Source organism: Ranitomeya variabilis, chromosome 5, assembly GCF_051348905.1.
Source record: "Ranitomeya variabilis isolate aRanVar5 chromosome 5, aRanVar5.hap1, whole genome shotgun sequence".
Taxonomy (NCBI): Eukaryota; Metazoa; Chordata; class Amphibia; order Anura; family Dendrobatidae; genus Ranitomeya; species Ranitomeya variabilis.
In genome coordinates, this window is record NC_135236.1 from 73,694,596 (window position 1) to 73,717,132 (window position 22,537).

The following is a 22,537-nucleotide window of genomic DNA, read 5'->3' on the forward strand; positions in this document are numbered from 1 at the left end:
ACCTTTCTGGGCCAAGGTAAAACAAAATATAGCAAAACTTCGCTCTGGAGAACAACCACACACTGGATCAGCTTTTCCTTCTCAGGACACAAAGCACTGGAGTTCCTCTCTCCTGCCCTACTGAACCAGGAAAGCCTTAGGAGGCCAACTATTTAAGCCCCAGACCACACCCTGTGGTGGAGATAAGGTGAACAACCTCCTACCTGCTCTATGGTTGTCCACAAAAACCCAGCCCTTAAAATGGCTGATTAACCCCTCTCAACACATATTGTGCTGGAGGAAATGTCTGGGTTTCATATCACTGAAGCTAATAGCCTCAGTGAAACATATCTTCCCTCCAGCACTTTGCTAGTGACTTTGTCAGACAACATAATTCCAGAGATGGTAGAAAAACTTTTGGAGAACAAAAGCGCACAAGACAATCAGTTGATACCCTTTTAGGTGCAAAAATATAAAAGGAAGGTGGTCAGCTAAGATGGTTGTGTTATGAATACCTGAAAATAGCAGCTGGTGCTGCCACGTGGCTGGGAAATAATCCCCAGGATGTTTGACCAATTTGGACTATAAAACAATATTGGACTGTTCTGCTGTAATGAAGAATCAATGGTGGGCTAGCATCTTTTCCAAGTGAAAAAAACCCAAACAATTACATCTTTCAGAAATACATAAATCTTTCATAAATCCGGGGATGTGTCACTTACTAGGCTGTGTGTTATGTTTAAAAAAAAATATCAGTGTTTTATCAGCAGGAGATTATCACTTCAGGACTAAGTGTCCCATGGAAACCAGTCAAGCTAACCTGTGTAACTCAGTCCACACCAGTGATTGGCAACTTGCTGATATTGTACAGTGTACACAGGAAGCTGCCAATCAGTGGTGTGGCGGAGTTATACACAGCTCAGCATATAGAGCACTGCTAGATCTACAGCAGAGAAAACAGGGATTCTATCAAAACTACACAAAGCAGTCTAGTGAGTGACACATTAGTGAAATCAGTGTTTCTGCCCCTACATCATGCAACTCTCAGATTACATATAAAAACCTGCTGACAGATTGACTTTAAGGCTGGAGACACACTAGCAATTTTAAAATCGGTCCGATTTTGATGCACGAGAGTGGGACAGGTGTAGTGCAAGAGACATGTGTTTCTTTTATGTGAGAACAATCCGATTTTTCACACCTAGCATCCAATTTACACCAGAATGCAGTGCGATTGCTATCTGATTGCAATGCGATTTTATCTGAGCTTTTACATACAGCAATTCTCTGTCATTTACACATCGTTTAAAAAAAAAAATAATAGTAGGTTTTAATGTTTTGTGGCCAATGTGAACATGCGTTTGACTTCTGCATGTGTACCAACTCAAGTTAAGCTCAATTTTTGTGTTTTTTTCTTTGTATTGTTGCATTCTGTGCAAGCCGGGGTTTGGCCTCCCTGTTTCTGAGCTAGAGATTGTATATAAGGGTACCGTCACACAGTGCCATTTTCATCGCTACGACGGCACGATTCGTGACGTTCTAGCGATATTGTTACGATATCGTAGTGTCTGACACGCTACTGCGATCCGGAACCCCGCTGAGAATCGTACGTTGTAGCAGATCGTTTGAAACTTTCTTTCGTCGTCTAGTGTCCCGCTATGGCGGCATGATTGCATCGTGTGACACAGGTTGTATACGATGTGCGCACAGTAACCAACGGCTTCTACATCGCAAATACGTCATGAAATTATCGCTCCAGCGCCGTGTATTGCAACGTGTGACCGCAGTCTACGACGCTGGAGCGATAATCATACGACGCTGCAACGTCACGAATCGTGCCGTCGTAGCGATGAAAATGGCACTGTGTGACGGTACCCTTAGTCTGCCCCAGTCTGGTGTTCCTGGTTGGGCTCAGTCCTTTTGTCTGTCCTTATTCACACTGAGGTCAACATTGACATATGGTAAGGTTTTAATATTAGACAGTGTAGGACCGTCCCTATCAGACTTACCTTGACGAGGTGGGATGGCTTTTGTGCTATTTTTTTTAATCAAAAACAGTATTACTAAAAACTCTGTGTTATTTAAATGCACTTTTGCTTTTTTACTCAGTTACATCAGGGTTTTTGCTTACTTTTTCTCTTGTAGGTTTTAATGTTTTATGGCCAATGTCAACATGCGTTTGACTTCTGCATGTGTACCAACTCAAGTAAGGCCTCTTTCACACTAGCGTCGTGCACTGCACGTCGCTATGCGTCGTTTTGCAGAAAAAACTCATCCTGCAAAATTGCTTGCAGGATGCGTTTTTTCTCCATAGACTTTTATTAGCGACGCAGTGCGACGCATTGCCACACGTCGCAACCGTCGTGCGATGGTTGCGTCGTGTTGCGTTGGACCGTCGCCACCAAAAAACGTTGCATGTAACGTTTTTTGGTGCGTCGTGTGCAGCATTTCCAACCGCGCATGCGTGGCCGGAACTCCGCCCCCTCCTCTCCGGAGCTCAGAATGGGGCAGCGGATGCGTGGGAAAACAGCATCCGCTGCCCCTGTTGTGTGGCGCTTCCACAGTATGCGTCGGTGCGCTGCAACGTCGCATTGCGACGTGCAGTGCACGACGCTAGTGTGAAAGTAGCCTTAAGCTCAAGTTTCGTGGTTTTTTTCAGAAACAAAAAATGCAGCATTCTGCGATTTCATGGTGAATTCGGATCACACACAGTCACATAAATCTATGGGTGCATGTGAAACATTTCACTGCACTCGGATATCACCTGAGTGCAGTGCGATTTCTGTGGAAGCCGACAATGGAGGAGATGCAGAAATTGGTTTCTCCATCTTCTCCGCAGCTGTGCTGCAATTCTCTCATGCGGGAGGATCGGAGCACAGAGCACTGACACTTGACTCACGGTAGCAGCAGAGCAGGAGCTGAGGGTCATTAGCATATCGCATCCAATGTGATACACCAGTGCCTCTCCGGCCTAAGAATATTGTAGGTGGAATAATTTTAACCTCATGGATCACCAACAATAGATATTTCCATGGGAGAAAAGCTGATTCAGACTCACCAAAGTCTAAGTGTTTACCACAAAAAAAATAATTAGTGAACGCATCTGAGGAGAGATGCCAGACAGTTGCTCAAAGGGTGTAATGTCTATGACAAAAGTTGCGTAGATAAAATCACTCCAAGGGGAGACCGGGGAACATTTGAGCCGTATTTTGAGACGGTTTTAATAAGTCGCTGATGATGAATCAGGCGAACACACTTAAAAACTATGGGCTGGTAAGTTTAGCCTCTGTTGTGGGCAAATATTTGAATCAGAGGTGTAGCTACAGGTTCATCTTAGGTGGGGGTGAAACATCTAAGTGGACCCCTAACTGGTAACTCTGATTACAACTATGGTGACGCACCCTGATAGTTGATGTATGAGAATCACAGCAGATGAGAGCGCTGTCACAGAAAACAATCTCTAAACAAAGACCAACACCGATATTACCACCATATGGTCAGTGGTAGATACCAGTCCTGCAGAACATATAAGAGATTACAGTACAGTTATAGATAGGGACTTACAGATAACGTTCTTTCTGATGGAGTCATTCACTTTTCCAGAATTTTTCATCTGGCCCAGACCGACATGACGACTTCTTCAGCCAACACTCATCTGCAGAGATTACAACAAAGACACATCTGACTTCTCACATTTCCAGCACCATCCCCATCTGTTCCCAACTGGAGATGAGCGAATATTTCAATGTTCGGCTTGGTAACGTTCCCCGAATTTGCAATAGCCAATTAATTAGTCAAATGTTTGCCAAATATAATTGAACACCATTCATGTCAATGGGAGGCAAAAACAAATGCATGTGCAGCGCCCCAGCGTCCTGGTCGTTGCAGTACTGATGCCCCGCTGCTAAAGGGGGCTTTGGTACGTCTGATGGCACTGAAGGAGTTCACCTGACCAGGTATCACAGACACCAATACACTTCACAGTCTGGCCTCTAGGGGGAGCTAAGGGCACTATGTATTAGGCCACTCCTCACAATCTGGTAAAACTGGGGGTTAGAGAGGAAGTTAGAGAGAAGCTGGCTGGGAATCGAACAGGCAACATCCTGTGGCAGAGGGTGTTGCGGGGAGAGACTCAGGGGGGTCCCTGTCAGGGGTGGGATCCTGACAGAGGCCTAGCGAACAGAGAGAACGTTACGGGACCGCGCCTGCACGAGATAGCGGCAGTGCCCTAAGAAAGGACAAGAAGCGAGGTTTATTGTGCTGAGTGAGAAACGAGACCAACGCAACAAGGAGAAACACCAGTAGGAGTCGTGCTGTAAGACGAGGCAACATCCTACTGAGGCGCGTAACCGGTGGCCGGAACGCCGAGGAAGTATAGAGCTCCAGGCCTAACTTCAAACCTACGGCAGGACAGTCAGTTATAGGCGGGCTGTCTCACTCAAATCACCTACGAAGACATAGGGGGCAATATTTGGAGAAGGGCGACACTAGGGTCCAGGAAGAGCTCTGAGCTTACCCGTCATACGGGTGCGTCCTAGCCATATCATCTGGGGGACGAAGAAGAACATCAGAATCGAGTTGTGAGGGAACACGAGAAACAGACACAACAGTTGTGGGGACTATCCCGTAAGCACAGCAGGGGAGGACCGCAACACACAAGCGCTAGAAGGTAGGCACAGATTTCCACCTGCAAAGGGAACTCTGGAGGTGCCATCGGACCGGCCGGACTTGCGCAGCCCGGTTAACCATATCCCAGACTGAGGATCCTGAAGCCTTCAGTAAAGAGGTAAAGAGACTGCAACCTGGTGTCCTCGTTATTTACTGCGACCGGCACTTCACCGCACTACCACCACCTTCCACACCTATCATTGGGCGCCCCTCAGCAGGGTCACGGACCGGGTCTAGCCACCGTGACAACCCCAGAGCAGAGACTCAGAGGCCCGGTACCGGGTACCCCTCGGCCCTGCGGCAGTGGGGGCGCTGCAACTTGGCGTCACGAACAGGATCTACTTAAGCCTGAAGAATCGGGTCATGTGTGCCTTGGAACTGTGATTTATTGTGCTTGGACTGTGACTTATTGCAAAGACTGTGTACTGCCACTTGCCGCCCAAAAGTTCCCGCCAAAACCCGCCGCCATTGCAGCGCCACAGGGAGCGCAGAGGAAGAAGGGCGTGCCATGGGAGGAGACTACCAAAGCGGCGCCAAAAGCAGCAACCGCCCCCTCCGACTTCTGCTGCGAGATGACGACCTGCCCAGCGGCAGAGGAGAACCGCCCCCTGATTTGCAACGGCGGGAATGAGGTGAAGAGGGAGCTCGACCCCGGAGAAATGGTGGAGCCAGGTGCATGCGCTGCCGCCGAATGCCAGACAGCGAGGATGAGCAACAAGTGCCCGAGCAACGGCGAAGTGATTCCGGCCTGCCCTCACCCACCAGAGATGGACTCGCATCCACCGCAGCTGGAGGATCTGAACTCCTTGGAGCCACCGGCGAAGGAGCCGAGCTTACCAATCCCGACCATGGAGCCCTGGAGAGCGGAGCCACATCGAGAGGCCACCTTGGTGGAACCGCGGTCCGGGCTGCCGCCGATTCCAGTGTCCTTGTCAGCGGAACGGATCGACATCGGTGGAATCACATCAGGCACAGGTATGGAAGACGCCCCTACTCCCTCGGCCGATTCTGCTCCCCTGATCGCTCCCGCGACCGCTCCTCACCCCAACAATAACCGTTTCCTCTCGGCGGAGCTGATGGTGCTAACCCCCGACACGATGGGGAAGCTGGTACCTCCACTACCGACCACGATGGGGGAGCCCATAGATGTGAGCCCAGGAGGGGTGATCCTCCAGTGGGACACCCCCTGGACCGGGCCAGATGGAGCTTGGGAGGAAGGCCTCACCCTTGCTGTGCTCACTTGAGAACAATATAAACAATGCCTGATCTTACATTGGAAAAACCGAAAAGAGACAGAACAAACTGACGCGCCAAAAGTGAAACACCCAAAGCCTGCGCATGGCAGGAAAGACGTGGTAAAGCGGGGAAAGACGTGGTAAAGCGGGGAACTGTGTTGGCCTTTCACCCAAAGCAGGGACTACCGACTGACGTCTTCGTTACTAGTCATGATGTGAAGACTCCTTTCCGCAACCGATATGGTGACCCATTATTGCAAAGGGGGGATCAAGTGACCTACACCCGCCACCGGAGTGCACAAGGATGGTGTGCTCGCAACGTCCAACGATGTGGGCCTGAGGGGGTGTCACCTGTTGCCTCAGCCATGATTGAACCGGACTTGACAGATCTTGTTACTATCGCCACTGTACGCCTTGTTGCGGCTACCGAGCTTGCAGCCAGGGTTAGCCTTCAAATCCAGACACCGGGTGACCTGACTGCACCCGAGAGGCCAACCATTGGCACTGACACTACATCAGCCACGGACCAGGAGCCGAAGCCTGAACGGCCAGGAGGTGTTCACTATCGGCTGATGTCTTGCAACCTACTATGAGCTCTAGATGCCTTATAGAATGTAAATAGTTAACTGTTTGTCCTCTTGCTGCTGCAACCCGATTAGGGTAACTCTTAAAGGGATCCCTTTGTTTACCCGGGATCCCTTCTTCTGCTTTTTGTGTTTGTTTCCTGTTTTATTATTATTGAAAGAACTGCTGGATCATGAACACTGCATGATTACAAACTCCTTGTAAATAGTTTGCACCTTCTTAAAGGTGCCCTCTACTGGTTTTATAAAAGAAAGGACTCTTTGCGAAGAAACTGTTCCTGGAAGCAGTACCGGAGTCCTTGCTACGTACGGACTTGCAGCTTGAGAAGTTGCACTACCTCATAGAGACTTGGTTCCCTTTTAAAGGGAACGCTCATCGATAGCTTTAAAAGAAAGTACTAATAATGCTTACGTATAAAAAGTTATATGTAGTGAGTTAGTTAATTGTGAGAAATGTTTAATGATGTTGCTAGAAGGATGAGGACAGGAAGTGAACCCAGATGGGGTTAATCGGTGAGTCCTCCTAGGAGCCATACAGAGATGGCTCGGTGATCCTGAACTGAGAGATGGGTGATACGTCCTATACTGTGTATAGCAGCAGAAAGGCAGTAGGCCCGGGCAGAAAGGGGCGGTCCTGTAATAGAACGAGAGGCAGTAGGCCTGGGGCAGATAGACAGGCGGTCCTGCAGATGTAAAGATGGAAAATGAAGAGAGTTGATTAGCCGTATAATGTTTTTATAAGAAGGTCTTTAGTGGATTCAGTGTGTACGTCCTTAAAGGCAATGTTAAATTATTGTTCAAAAAATTTGCACTAAGTAGAATACCCGGTTGGGTAAGAAAAGTTATTTATAATATGTTATTTAAAGTATTTAACCATGTTTGTAACGTTCAAGTGTCCTCACCTCCCATAAAGGGAAGCTCTGTTCAAATTTACTTATTGTTATTGCATTTCCAAAATTGTATGTCTTTTTGCTGACATGTATTGTTGTTTTCTTCCCAGTCCAGGAGTACTGGATTTAACCGGGGGGGAGTGCAGCGCCCCAGAGTCCTGGTCGTTGCAGTATTGATGCCCCGCTGCTAAAGGGGGCTTTGGTACGTCTGATGGCACTGATGGAGTTCACCTGACCAGGTATCACAGACACCAATACACTTCACAGTCTGGCCTCTAGGGAGAGCTAAGGGCACTATGTATTAGGCCACTCCTCACAATCTGGTAAAACTGGGGGTTAGAGAGGAAGTTAGAGAGAAGCTGACTGGGAATCGAACAGGCAACATCCTGTGGCAGAGGGTGTTGCGGGGAGAGACTCAGGGGGGGTCCCTGTCAGGGGTGGGATCCTGACAGAGGCCTAGCGAACAGAGAGAACGTTACGGGACCGTGCCTGCACGAGATAGCGGCGGTGCCCTAAGAAAGGACAAGAAGCGAGGTTTATTGTGCTGAGTGAGAAACGAGATCAATGCAACAAGGAGAAACACCAGTAGGAGTCGTGCTGTAAGACGAGGCAACATCCTACTGAGGCGCGTACCCGGTGGCCGGAACGCCGAGGAAGTATAGAGCTCCAGGCCTAACTTCAAACCTACGGCAGGACAGTCAGTTATAGGCGGGCTGTCTCACTCAAATCACCTACGAAGACATTTGGAGAAGGGCGACACTGGGGTCCAGGAAGAGCTCTGAGCCTACCCGTCATACGGGTGCGTCCTAGCCATATCATCTGGGGGACGAAGAAGAACATCAGAATCGAGTTGTGAGGGAACACGAGAAACAGACACAACAGTTGTGGGGACTATCCCGTAAGCACAGCAGGGGAGGACCGCAACACACAAGCGCTAGAAGGTAGGCACAGATTTCCACCTGCAAAGGGAACTCTGGAGGTGCCATCGGACCGGCCGGACTTGCGCAGCCCGGTTAACCATATCCCAGACTGAGGATCCTGAAGCCTTCAGTAAAGAGGTAAAGAGACTGCAACCTGGTGTCCTCGTTATTTACTGCGACCGGCACTTCACCGCACTACCACCACCTTCCACACCTATCATTGGGCGCCCCTCAGCAGGGTCACGGACCGGGTCTAACCACCGTGACAACCCCAGAGCAGAGACTCAGAGGCCCCTTACCGGGTACCCCTCGGCCCTGCGGCATTGGGGGCGCTGCACATGCACAACACCTTATAATGGCCCCAAATGCTGGCAAAACACATCAAATGAGGGATAGACACCAGGAAAGTGGCCTCAATTCACCCACAGTACAAATTGCAGCATGGCAGTGCAGCAATCAGCCAGGCATGAGGTATTGGGTCTGGGCCAGCATTTTCAGCTTTCAGCTGAACGTCACAGTAAGACGAGGTGGGTGGGGGTTTGGTGTAGGCCTCCTTTGCTGGGAGCCCTGATACCACATGCAAGACATCTACCTGCTTTCATACTGAGCCACACTCAGGTGGCATAAATATCAGTTTTGTAGACTACCATTGTCAGAAAAATTTTAGGATAGTAACACGGGTAGTTGAGTCCAAGGCAGTGGAGGCCTGAGGGTCTCAGAGGCCTACTGCTACAGGTAACATGCATAAAGAAGACCCAACCAGGAGTGTTGACATTTCCAAAAATTATTGGCAGACAATACCAAGTGGCATCAAGTTCACCACAGTATAGATAGTATAATAGGGACTGACAGGTCTTCCACTACACCCATTCCAGCAGATGGACACCCAACCATGAGTGTTCACATTTAAACAAATGAGGGCCTTACACAACGGAAGTGGCATCAATTTCACCACAGTATAGATAGTATAATAGGGCCGACAGATTTCACTTTCACTACACCTAATCCAGCAGATGGACACCCAACCAGGAGTGTTCACATTTCCAAAAAATAATGGCAGACACCTCAAAAGTGGCATCAATTTCATCACAGTAGAAATAGTATAATAGGGACAGACAGGTCTTTCACTACACCCAAAACAGCAGATGGACACCCAACCTGGAGTGTTCACATTTCCAAAAATTACTGGCAGACACCACAAAAGTGGCATCAATTTCACTACAGTATATGCTGGTGTAGTGCAGGTACAGCTTTCTTAGAAAAGTAATGGCAACTGGGCAATTGGTACTGAGGGACTGCGACGGCTATCAGCTTTCGCAAACTGTCTGTATCTACCAGGTGGAAAAGCAGCATTTCCATGGCCAACAGATTGGAGATGGTGGAGTTGAACCTCTTAGCTTTGTCATACATAGGAGGAAGCAATATTTTATGTGACCACAACTGCGGAACCGTGGGCTGAGAGAGGGCGGAGTACGATGAATCAGACAAATTGCTGGGCCGTGAGAGAGGTGCAGGTGGAGATGTTACTGTGGATTGAGAAAATTGTGGTGTGCTCGTTCTCTGAAATCGGTCAAAAACAGCAGGTATGTCTGCTTCTGTTACAGCTGACGGAAGGCTCTCAGTCAGCGTGACGGAGCAGGTAAAGAACCAGAGGTTCTGCGGTCGAAGACCTGCGTCTCAATAGTTGGCACGGTAACAGGGGAGGAAGAAGCAGCAGATGCAATTGATGGTGCGGCTGATGGTTGTTGAGGTCTGCACAGTGGGATTCCCACAGTAACGCATGTTGATTGCGCATGTGAAAGTTCATACATGTAGTAGTCAAATTATTACACTTTTTACCTCAACGCAGTTTTTTTTTCAAAGTTGGCAGATTACATGAGTTGTCTCATCCTTTGCAGTGTAAAAAAAGCCCAGGCTAACCAACCCCTGCCACCCCTGCGAGCTGCAGACCCACAGACGCTGCTGGTCACAGCCACAGTTGTGGCTGAGGATGCATTGCTCGTTGTGGCTGGATCACTACGTGTCTGTGATGTACAGCGCAATGTAACCTCATCTTTCTCCTCAGATGACCTACTCAGCTGTGTTCCTATATGTTCACGCCAACTGGGATCTAACACCTGATCATCATCATCCCGTGTGTTATCACATTCCTTGCCCTTGGAGTCACCCTCCTCCTCTTCCTGCTCTGACAGCACAGTACAGTTCATGTGAGCCTTAGATATCTGAGCCTCATCAGGATTACCTCCCTCCCAAGGGATTAACGTCTGATGATGAGGGTCAGGATGCTGTTCGGACCCTACTTCGTCCTGCACCGGATCCAAGTAAAAAGAAAATTTGGGCATTGGTGCAGATTTCCTCCTATTGACTTTGTGAAGTATTTGAGTACACTTCTGATGACCATGTGAATGTGTGAATAGCTCTTCAGACTCAACCATCTGTGGTTCCGTACAGTGAGTTGTACAGTTGGAGAGTTGGGATGCAGGGGGAAGCGAGGGGAATTTGGGTGCCACCTGTACTTAGTGTGATGTTGAGGTGAAGGAAGAGGAGGAGAGGCCACTTGAAGCTACGCTTGCCATTCACTCGAGCACATGCTCTTTCTGGGCCTCATCATCTGTCATAGAAAGGTAGTGGAGTAGCCCATCGAGTAACAGAAGTTGTCAGCTGTCTTTGCATAGGACAAGACGTTACTTCACTAGTGCTTTCACAAACATTACCACGTACACCTTGAACACCAAGCCTAATTCCCCTTCCACCACGGCCTCGCTTTTTCCAAGTCATGTTGCTCAGATAGTGTGGTAGAAGCACAGTATTAGCAACAAAAAAATTAGATTATAAACTCTGCACCACCTCTGAAATCAGCTGAATTTCAGCAACAGTAAATTCCAAGGTGAAATATGGCGTGCTGTATCATGTTAGTCACAGAAGAAATAATTGTTTGAGTGTGGGTGAGGCCTGTATGACAAAGAAAATGTGCTACAAACAGTTGAAAGTCTGATGTCCCCTACTGTATGACGTTAGGAACACAATAGTTTTTTGGTGGCCTCTGGAAAAGGCCTCTATAACACACTAGATGCTGCACGCTATTCGAAAGTCAGGTCTCCTACTGTATGACACCAGGAACAGAAGAATTTTTTTGTGGCCTCTGGATCAGGCCCCTGGTGGTTGTGGTGTATTTAGTGTAATAGTGCCATGTAGAATATACAGTATAAATCAGGTGATAACGTGCTCTCTATAGTTAGTCATCTTATGTGCCCTCTCTGAATATATATTATACTTTATACTGTATTTCTTTATAATACATGACTCAATACTTTTACAGCTTTGTGATGTTTATTAATCTGCTGTTATTACAAAAGAAAGTCCAACTTCACAGTGTGCAAGTTTCCGCCATGATGGTATAGGGTGAGTTGGATCAAGTATAAAATCAATGGGGGTTCAGGATGACCTGTATTCCCCAGGGTTCCTTGTTATTAGGAAGGGACCCGGCTGTGTGCCATCAAAAGATCTTATCCTCTGCACGGCTATGTGCCACCAGCAGGTAATAATCCTCTATACGGCTGTGGGCCATCAACAGGTAGTGACCCTCTGGCTGTGTGCCATTCACAGGTAATGACCCTCCGGCTATGCGCCATCAACAGGTAATAACCCTCTGGCTATGGCCATCAACAGATCGTCACCCTCCGGCTGTGTGCCATCGATAGGTCTTCTCTCTTTCTGTGGGCCATCACTAAAGGAATGACCCTTCGGCTCTGTAACATCAACAGGTAATGATCCTCTGGCTATAGGCCATCAACAGGTCATCACCCTCCAGCGTTCAGGCTTCTCGACTTCCGTAAGATGTGATCTTCGAGTTTCCTGATAGTAAAGAATAGAAAAAAATCACCGATTTATTATTGATATTCTTAAAAATATTGTCAAAGTTGAGGTTTAAAATAATGACTAAAAAAACTGTGTGTTCATCTACCCAATATCCTAAACTAAATAATATAAGCAGTAAATATCAGTAAAGGGGTGTCATTGGTTCTACCTTGCCTCGGAGGTTGGTACCCTAAAAGACTAAACTTTGACCCCCTTTCCTCAAACGCTCACCATAATGGGCCCTGTTAGACCCTACAAGCACAAATTTGCTAGCTCTGTAATAAATAGGATCCCTAGATGGTTGATATCGGTACTATATATAGGGATAGATGTAAAGCTAATAAAAATACAACATCCAAATCAGTAGAAAAATCACTACCAACAGCACAGCTCTCTTCATATCTACCTAGAACCATATTAAATAAGAAACAGAGGACAATATCCAGAGTCAGTTATCAACAATTGGCATGGGGCATCCCAACAGAGACATAATAATATCTAGTAGATTATAGATGCCAGTGGAGCGCCCCCAGACGCAGGGCCGCGGGGCACTCGGTACCGGGCCTCTCTTTCTCAGTCTTGGGGTTGTCACGGTGGCCTGACCCAGTCCGTGACCCTGCTAAGGGGCGTCCAATTAAAAGTGGTGGTGCGTGGTGCGATGAAATAACGAGGACACAGGGTTGCAGTCTCTTTACCTCTTTACTGTAGGCTTCAGGATCCGCAATCCAGAGCACTGCTACCAGGGCTGGCTGAGACCGGCCAGTCCGAAGGCACATCCAGAGTTCCCTTCACAGGTGGAAATCAGTGTCTACCTTCTAGCGCCTGTGTGTTGTAGTACTTCCCTGCTGAGCACCACGGGATAGTCCTCACAACTGTTGTGTCTGTTTCTGATGTTCTCTCTCTCCGTCCCCCAGATGATATGGCTAGGACGCACCCGTATGACGGGGTAGGCCTGGAGTTCTTCCGGGACCCTAGAGTCGCCCCTCTCCCACAATTGCGTCCGTTGTCTGCTTAGGTGGTTTTGGGTGAGACAGCCAACCTATAATTGACTGTCCGGCTGTGGTTTGAAGTAATGCTTAAAGTCTCTTACTTTATTGGCGTTCCGGCCACCGGCTACGCGCCTCAGAAGGATGTTGCTGATCTGGAGACACGGCTACTTCTGATTCTGTCGCCTCTTTGCTGTATTCCCGTTTCTCACTCCTCCTCAATAACCCTCGCTTCTTGTCCTTTCTTAGGAGTCTGCCGCTGTAAAGCACAGGCACGGCCCCGTAACAAATTGTCCTTTTTCTAGGGCTCTGCCAGGATCCCACCCCTGACAGGTCCTCTCTCGAGCTCTCCCCAGCTACTTTCTCTCTAACTTTCTGTCCGACCCCCAGTTTTACCCAAACTGTGTGGCCTAGTAAATAGGGCCCTTTTGCTCCCCCTGGCGGCCGGAGTGTGAGGTGTAATGTGTGGTTGTGATACCTGGTCAGGTGAACTCCTTTAGTGCAATCGGACGTACCATCACTCCCCTTAGTGGCAGAGCGATGTTACTGCAACGACCAGGTCTCTGGGGCGCTGCACCAGCATTGATATATCAGAAATAGATTTTACCAACAACTGTATAGTACACCAAACTCAGGTACATAGTATGCCAAACTCGACACGTTTCCCTAAAATTGGATCATCAGGAGCACATACTAGGTAGTGATAGTTAAAGCGTATATAGGTGCGCCATATAATAAGGTGCTAAAGTGCAAATGTGGGAAGAAATATCCATTAGATTTCAGGTGCAATGCCCCATTGTAGGTAGCAAGATGGTGCCCACCAGACAGCATGTATTGGACTAACCTGTCATGTAGACACGAGCAATGAGAAAGTTCAAGCAGTTGCTTTCTCCTCAATTTTCCTCGCCTCTAAGACATCTAAGGAAAAATCTCCTCCTCTTGATTTTGCGTTGAGGTTTTGTAGGCATTCTAGGCTCTGGCTTTATAGGTTCTGACATGCTAGCTTCTGGCATTATAGGTTCTGGTTCTCTGGGTTCAGGCACTCTAGGTTCTGGACTTCTGGGTTGTTGGTTTCGCTGAACAATCAGAATCCTCTCTTTATGCTCTGTGGAAGCTCGAGCCTTTCTTCCTCTGTTGTTGTGAGGTATAGGTCTGACCCAGACAATTTTACTGAACCCCACTTTATAGTTGCTTCTAGGAACCTTTTTCGCATCCTGCGGTGCAGGAGCTATGGATGGACCAGAACATTTGCCGTTGGTCAGGACAGGTGTCCTCCTGGATTCTTCCTCCTGAATCTGAGGGATGCAAATCAGCTGCTTAAAAGCACTTTGTTCCTCCAAAATGGTTTTGTTCTCAGGAGTTGGTTTTATAATTGCTTCACCAGGTCCAGATTTTGACTGCTTGCTTAGGACAAGCCTGAATGCCAAATACTCTAGAACAGTCAGTAGTGTCATCCCTGCAACAAAGACTGCGGCATGGAAGATCCAAAGAGGAAGTTTGTTGTCATCATCATAGGTGCTTTTCATGGGAACCACTGGTAGTGGGTCGTCCTGTAGTTAAAAAAAAAAACTTGAATAGAGTCTTGCATATTTATAAAGCACAGAAATGATAGGATGATACTCATTTCCAGTGGTCTCTCTGCACCAAGCTTTGGCCAATGAAACATAAGAAACATGTGGGCGGAGCTTCCTAATTTACCCATGGTTGACATCACAATGCCATCCGTGACATCATTACAAAGTTCTATCCATCATGTCACTGTCTGATACTTTGGACCCGAAAACAAATATCTAAAAGAAAGCCATAGTGACCAATTACGGGGCAGCTTTTATTTTTGAAGAGCAGGTTAGAAAATGTAATCTGCCCTGTGATTGATTGCAGTGGCACAGGAAGCACAACATCTTTTGATCTTTTAAATGGAAAGTGTCAACATTTTTTTTCAACAATTGAAAAAATGTAAATTATCAATATATATATTTTTTCATGTTTATAAAAAATGAAAAATTATTTTAACAGTTTTGATATTTTCATACTGTAGACACTAGGGGGAGCAGCGGCTGACATTTGCCATGAAAACCTAGAATACAGCTAGCTCGCTTTACGACTGCAATAAAAGTGGGTGGGATCTGGTCACATGGTGTGATGTCTCCTCCCCTCCCGGGTGTTTGTATACAGGATAATGTAGATTATAATTTAGGATTACAGTGCGGAGAGATTACTGGTGACTGCAAAGTGAAATATGGGGGACAACCCCAAAATCATTAATCACTACAAGGACAAAGGAGGAATGTGGGAGTCAGAGGGGTCACCCCACACTTATATCCCCCCACCTCCAATTCCTAAGCCATAACCCCTTATTCCAGCAGGTAAATTCTTACAGGACCCCTCTCCATCCCCTTCCCCTGCTGATTCTAAGCGTTCTCCATTTGTAATAATAGAAAGGAACTCACCGGCAGCCTATGGTAATTCACGGGGTAAAATAGGGTACAGCACAGAAACAATATTTTAATCTTCATTGTCTCCAGGGAGTATCTCAGCACCAAGATATGGAAAATGAGATATGAGCTCCAGGCGGGTGGAGCTCCCTTCTATATATCATAATGTCCTCTGTGACATCATCACCCACAACATTCCATCACAGGACATCTCCCAGCACAGCGTCATGTGACCCGGCATAAGTAGAAACGGTCTCTGTTTCCTATAGCAACCATTCAAAACTAAGTGGAAACTTTCCCAACAGCTACAGGCGGCTCTGCGATGGCAGATTTTTCTTGTGGACGGTTGTGATAAATCTGCCCCAATGTGCGGAACATCTCCATAATGCGACATGTAGAGAATGCTGTCTTTTCCCCTCTGTTCTTCCTCTGGTGCTACAGAGACCAATAGAAGGAGCTTTTTCAGACCTTCTGTAAGGTGCCTGAGCGCAGTAGTCGTGGGCGAGCTGCTGCTTCTGCACGCTCTGGCACCTACAGTGCCGGTGTGCTGCTGCCCAAATCAGAGACCGTCCACTGTATCCAGAGCGGTTGGGACTATAGATGAGCGATCGATTCACAGGAATCACTATGACATCTCTGGTTATTTCATTCTTGCTGCTTATTTGATGCATTTCTGGTGCAGATATGAAGCAGCATTTTTAATTGTTTATACTACAGAAAATCTTTGATTCTGCACTTAATATCTGCAGTTTTTTACATGTGTGTTTTTTAGGCTCCACATAGAAACCAGTAGAGAAAAAAAGCACCAATACAGCACAGTTCAGCGGCGTCTTTAGACCACAGGGGGCGCAGTTCTCATGAAATCACATCCACTTTACTTGTACAGTTAAACAGCAGAATTTATGTGCAACGAAAGCAGCAGAAAATACACAGCATTTATGCTACATGTGAACACGGCCTAAATATCCAAGCAAAGTGGATGTGATGGCCTGAAACCTCCGCCCTCAGTGCATCTAAAGACGCTGAACTGTGCGGTTTTGCTGAATTTTTCTATGTAGACTTCTATGTGGAGCTCGAAAAAAAAGCATGCAAAAATAAAACATTATTGCATTTTTAAGCGCAGAATCAAAGCTTTTTTTACTATAAAAAATGCTCCTTCACATCTGCAGAAAAAAAACATCAAATAAGTGGGGGAATGAATACAGCAAAGAACAGAATAATCAGAGAAGGTTAATAATGCGTTGTCTGGTGCAGACATCTATGGAAAGTGTGCAAAAATAGCAGCAGAAAAATTGCAGCCTTTAGGGTATGTGCACACGTGGCGGATTTGCCTATGGAATTCTCTGCACGGATTCTTCCTCTCTTGGCAGATTACGCAGTTGAAAATCCGCCCAGATTTGATGCGTTTTTGATGCAGATTTTCATGCGTTTTTTTTCATGCGGATTTGTATACGTTTTTGTAAGCTAAATAAAGATCTATTATATAACAAAAAAAAAAGAATTGTGATGTCATTTCCTTGTCCAACCTCTTCTTTACATACTGTACTGAAGAATAATGTTTACACACACAGATAGAAAGATAGACTAAAAAGAACACAGCAGCACATGTGCATGAATATAGGCCATGTGAAAACACAGAAAAACATTAAATGCATTCACTTTAGATTAAACTTCTCAAAATTTTCCCAAATTTTTTTTTACAAAATGTTTTTTTTTACCTACAGTAATAGATGAAAAATGAAGGTTCTTAATGCATAAATTGGCCAATTCATGTAAGGCAATCAACCACGGCAAGGTGACCTCCCTCTGATAAGTCGCTGCTCTACAATATAAGCCTCTTCTAGGGCCACCAGCCTACAATTTTGGACAAACATGTCACTACCGGGCTAAACCTACAATTAGTGATGAGCGAACGTGCTCGCCACTGCTCGTTACTCGCCCGAGTATCACTATGTTCGGTGTACTCGGCGAGCAGCGAGCATTTCCGGGATTATTCGGCGGTAACTGCAGTCTCCACCCCGCGTTTTTGGCGGACTTTAGAGACTCAATCAGGGTGCAGGGATTGTCTGCCAGGCCATGAAACGCCGCAGCCATCTTTGTTGTGGTCGTGCAGTGATTGGCTGGGCCGTACAGCATCATCCTGAGTATAAGAGACCTGGCGCCCCCCTGCTCGCTTCATTCTGTTCCTGTTTCAGCGAGAGTAGGGAGAGCCGCCGAGATAGGTTCAGAATCGTGGTTTTTAGAGTTAGTGTAGGTCTGCAACTCTTACATCTACAATTCCTGAGAAACCAACTGTCCTTTTTAGGGCTAATTCGTGGGTCCCGATATTGCAGCGCTAGGCAGGCAGGGCACAACATATCCATGTAATAGAGTGCAGGGTAGAGTATGTCACCACGGAACAGACAGACCAACTGTTGAGGGGGGATTTATTAACAGGGACAATATTCTCCTCGCAGGGAGAAAACAGTAGAATATAAACTGATAAAATAATGGTGCAAAATATATGGGAAGCAGTGTAGCAGTAGTAAACGGAATTTCTTGGGAAAACACTTATCAGTCTGATGAAGACTTGCTTGTAGGGTCGTCTTCTCCAACATAGGCACCAAGAAACAGCAGCACTTGTCGTCCCTCTGTTATCCGTGAGCTGTGTAGTCTCTAGGAACCCACAGCCTGGGGCTTCGGGAGTTAATGTGATAGAAAGAGGGGATGTTAGGCAAACGGGGTCCCCTCGGCTGAGTTTTTAGCTTTAACAGCACAGCCTATCCCGGGAGAACGATGCTCAGTCTATTATTAAGTCTCTTAACAGGAATCAAGGGCTCTGCACTGATACCGTGGGTACAGGGGTCACAGTCTCTGCACAGGCCAATGTCTCTGTACGGGTCACTGTCTCTGCACGGGTGTCAAGGCGCCCCTCTCCAGTCACAGCAGAGTCCGCTTTCATGTACTCACAAGATGCAGTCTTTCTGGGCAATCTCCCTGCATTTGTCCTCTGACCGGGAGCTCTCTCTCCTCCCTGGAGCGCAGCTGTGTCCTCCTCTGACCGCTGCACACGCTGCTCTGCCACTTGCACGCGCACCTTTTTTGCTCTCTGCCCGGCTTCCTTCCTGTCTCGGTCTCTAAGTCTGCCCCCCGGGGAAACTGTAGCACAGTTCAATGGTTCCCGGCACGGAGCAGAGAAGGTAACCGCCCCCGGACTCTTCTTGTGTTCCACCTCCTTACATCCACATCAGTGCAAGGCCTGCAAGAACTGTATGTGTGTCCATTGGTCCCACTGCATCTTTCCCAAAGCTCCATAACTGCCTGCTGCTGCAGCTTATTTACTGTCTATATACCTATTTTTTTATTTTTTTTCCACAAATTCAACCCCCCCCAAAAAAAAAATATACAGTCTGTTCTGTCAGACTGACGCCTGTTGAAAAGTGATAGTTTGTCAGGCATACGTAGCATAGTTGTGTGTGCTACCCTTGTGTCCCTTTTTTTTGGTGTTTTAAATTCACCGAAAAAGGCCTCATATATCTCTGTGCTCTAAGTTTGGGCATTGGAGGCCGGTGTACTTACTTTGTGGCTGTGTGATACTCAAATTCTATACAGCACTATTTAGCCCCCCCCCCAAAAAAAAAAATTTGAAAGGCCACAGATTTGCCAGTGTGGTATTTCTGTTACAGCCGTCATATATCTCTGCTCCAAGTTTTGCCATTGGAGGCCGGTGTACTTACTTTGTGGCTGTGAGTTGCCCCACCAGGGCCATGGGTTACTCGGTACCGGGTCCGGTGTTCACAGGGTGGTGTCACGGTGGCAACCCGGTCCGTGGCCCTGGGCGTCCATGTAAAAGGGAATGGTCTTTAAAGGGTATAAAGTGATCCCACCTGTGGTGTTCGGTCAGTGGGGACCGACGCTGCTTTAAGGGTTCCTCTGGGGTGATGTTATGGCAGCTAGATGGTATAACTTCCCACAGGTTAAGTATGTCCCCAGGGCTCCCATGGTGTAGATGGAAGATGGTGAGGAGTGCAGTAAAGAACGAGGACACAGGTTTGCAGTCTCTTTACCTTGGTTTACTGAAGACTTCAGCATCCACAGTCCAGAGCATCAGATCACAGGGTGGGCAGGGTCTGGTCGGCTTGAAGGCAAGTTAGGAGTCCCCTTACCCAGGTGGAAATCAAAAGCCTTCCTCTAGCACCGTGGTGATGTAGTCCCTTACTGCTTAAAGCTTCACATAAGGTCCTCACAGATGTTATCTCTCTCTCTGTCCAGCGGATAGGATAGGACATAACCCGTATGACTGGTGGCTTGAAGCTGTTTATAGGGACTCTAGCACGCCCCGGCCTCTGAGGGGTGCCACCGTGCCTCCTGGGTGTTAGGTCGGACAGGTAACTTGGAGTACAGCTGTCCTGCCGGTCTCTGATGTAAGTCATAGAGGTCCTTACAACCTCGGTGTTCCGGCTACCGGTCTCTGCGCCTCAGAAGGAGGCAGTCTGCTCGGGCTGGTCTCCCTTGGTATCCTCTCCTGTGCTTTGCTCTCCTGCACGTTCGCTGCAATCAATTCGGTCTTCTAAATGTCTCTTTCCAGGAACTGCTGCACTGCAGCTGCACAGCTCCGTAAAACCTTCCTCTGCCTCAGACTGATCCAGTCTGTTTCCTGGCAAGACTGAACTCTCTCTCCCTACAGACTACCCGTTATATATATATATATATGGGGAGTCACCTAGCAAGTAGGATCAAAAGCTCCCTCTGGTGGCTTGGAGTGTGAATGTGTTGCATGTTTGTGGTACCTGGTTGCAGTTATCCCTTCTTGCCCCCAAGCGTAACATAATTTTCCCCATGAGGAAAGCAATGTTACTGTGACGACCAGGACCCTGGGGCGCCACAGCTGTGTGATACTCAAATTCTATACAGCGCTATTCAGCCTAAAAAAAATTAGAAAGGCCACTGATTTGCCAGTGTGGTATTTCTGTTACAGCCGTCATATATCTCTGCTCCAAGTTTTGCCATTGGAGGCCGGTGTACTTATTTTTGGGCTGTGTGATACTCAAATTCTATACAGCGCTATTCAGCCTAAAAAAAATTAGAAAGGCCACAGATTTGCCAGTGTGGTATTTCTGTTACAGCGTCATATATCTGTTATGGACCTGGTGGTTAGGAGCATCCGGAATGACCTGATGAGTAAACTAGAAATCGGGACGAGCTCTGGGGAGAGGGAACTATGCTGACCGCAAACCCTACTCCTATCACACACACTAGAAATAGCCGTGGAGCGTACCTAACTCTCCCTAGATGCCTCTTCACAGCCTAAGAGCTAACTACCCCTAAAGATAGAAATAGAAGCCTAACCTTGCCTCAGAGAAATTCCCCAAAGGAAAAGGCAGCCCCCCACATATATTGACTGTGAGTCAAGAGGAAAGTCACAAACACAGAAATGAAACAGGTTTTAGCAAAGGAGGCCAGACTTCACTAAATAGTCAGAGGATAGAAAAGGGAACTATGCGGTCAGCACAAAAAACTACAAAAACCACACAGAGTATGCAAAAGGACCCCCACACCGACTCATGGTGTGGAGGTGCAACTCTGCACCCCCAGAGCTTCCAGCTAGCAAGGGAATATCATGATAGCAAGCTGGACTAGAATTTAGCAGTACTAAGAAATATATTCAGGAAGCAGTAACAACAAATGAACTAGCAAGGACTTAGCTTCTGCTGGAGTAGACAGGTCCTCAGAGAAGTCCAAGAGAGATCTGAACCAATACTGAGACATTGACAGCTGGCATGAAGTAACGATCTGAGTGGAGTTAAATACGGAAGCCCGCATAGCAGTAAACGAGGGCAGCTGAGAAAGCCAACCTCAGTGACCCGCAGATCCGCTCAAAGCCACCAGAGGGAGTCCAAGAGCAGAACTAACCGAAGTACCATTCATGACCACAGGAGGGAGTCCGAGAACGGAATTCACAACAGTACCCCCCCTGTCATGGTTCCCAATGGCAAGGGAACGTCAGAGAACATAAATAACAGAACAGCTCTTGGGTGATGGAATCTCGAGCTGACCGTGAGCTAAACCTACCACACAACTAACAGTGGCCGGGTGGCGTACCTACGTTTTATCCCTAGACGCCTAGCGCCAGCCGGAGGACTAACTAACCCTAATAGAGGAAAAGACAGACCTGGCTTACCTCTAGGGAAATTCCCCCAAAAAGGAGACAGAAGCCCCCCACATATATTGACGGTGAGTTCAGAGGAAAAGACATACGCAGTATGAAGGTAGGTTCAGCAAAGCGAGATCCGCTTACTAGATAGCAAGAAGATACAATAGGGAACTTCACGGTCAGCTGAAAACCCTATTAAAATACCATCCCGAAATTACTTTAAGACTCATGTGTCAACTCATGACACCGGAGTGGCAATTTCGGCCCACAAGAGCTTCCAGCTACAGAAAAATAACATAACTGTGAACTGGAACGAAAATGCAAAACAAACTTAGGACTAAGAGTCCAACTTAGCTGATAGTAGTCTAGAAGCAGGAACATGCAACAGAAAGGCTCTGGTTACATTGATGGCCGGCACTAGAATAACTGAGCAGCAAGGCTAAATAGGATACACCCATATCCTGATGGAAACAGGTGAACAGAGAAAGTGAAGCACACAAGTCCAGTACCACCAGTGACCACCGGGGGAGCCCAAAAACCAAACTCACAACACCCCCCCCTTGAGGAGGGGTCACCGAACCCTCACCAGGGCCCCCAGGCCGATCAGGACGAGCCAAATGAAAGGCACGAACTAAATCGGCAGCATGGACATCGGAGGCAACAACCCAGGAATTATCCTCCTGACCATAGCCCTTCCACTTAACCAGGTCCTGAAGCTTCCGTCTCAAAATACGAGAATCCAAAATTTTTTCCACCACATACTCCAACTCCCCCTCAACCAACAGCGGAGCAGGAGGATCAACGGAGGGAACCATAGGCGCCACGTACCTCCGCAACAACGACCTATGG

At 47.4% G+C, this 22,537-nt stretch overlaps 1 long non-coding RNA gene across 1 annotated transcript; it reads right to left on the minus strand.

Annotated features, from left to right (window-relative positions):
• Window positions 1-11,601: 11,601 nt before the first annotated feature.
• On the minus strand, window positions 11,602-15,706 carry LOC143773310 (uncharacterized). The gene is made up of 3 exons (XR_013215138.1): window positions 15,571-15,706; window positions 13,965-14,670; window positions 11,602-12,131 (listed from the first exon to the last, which is right to left on the minus strand). It is a non-coding gene; the product is annotated as an uncharacterized LOC143773310 (long non-coding RNA).
• Between the last annotated feature and the right edge of the window lie 6,831 nt (window positions 15,707-22,537).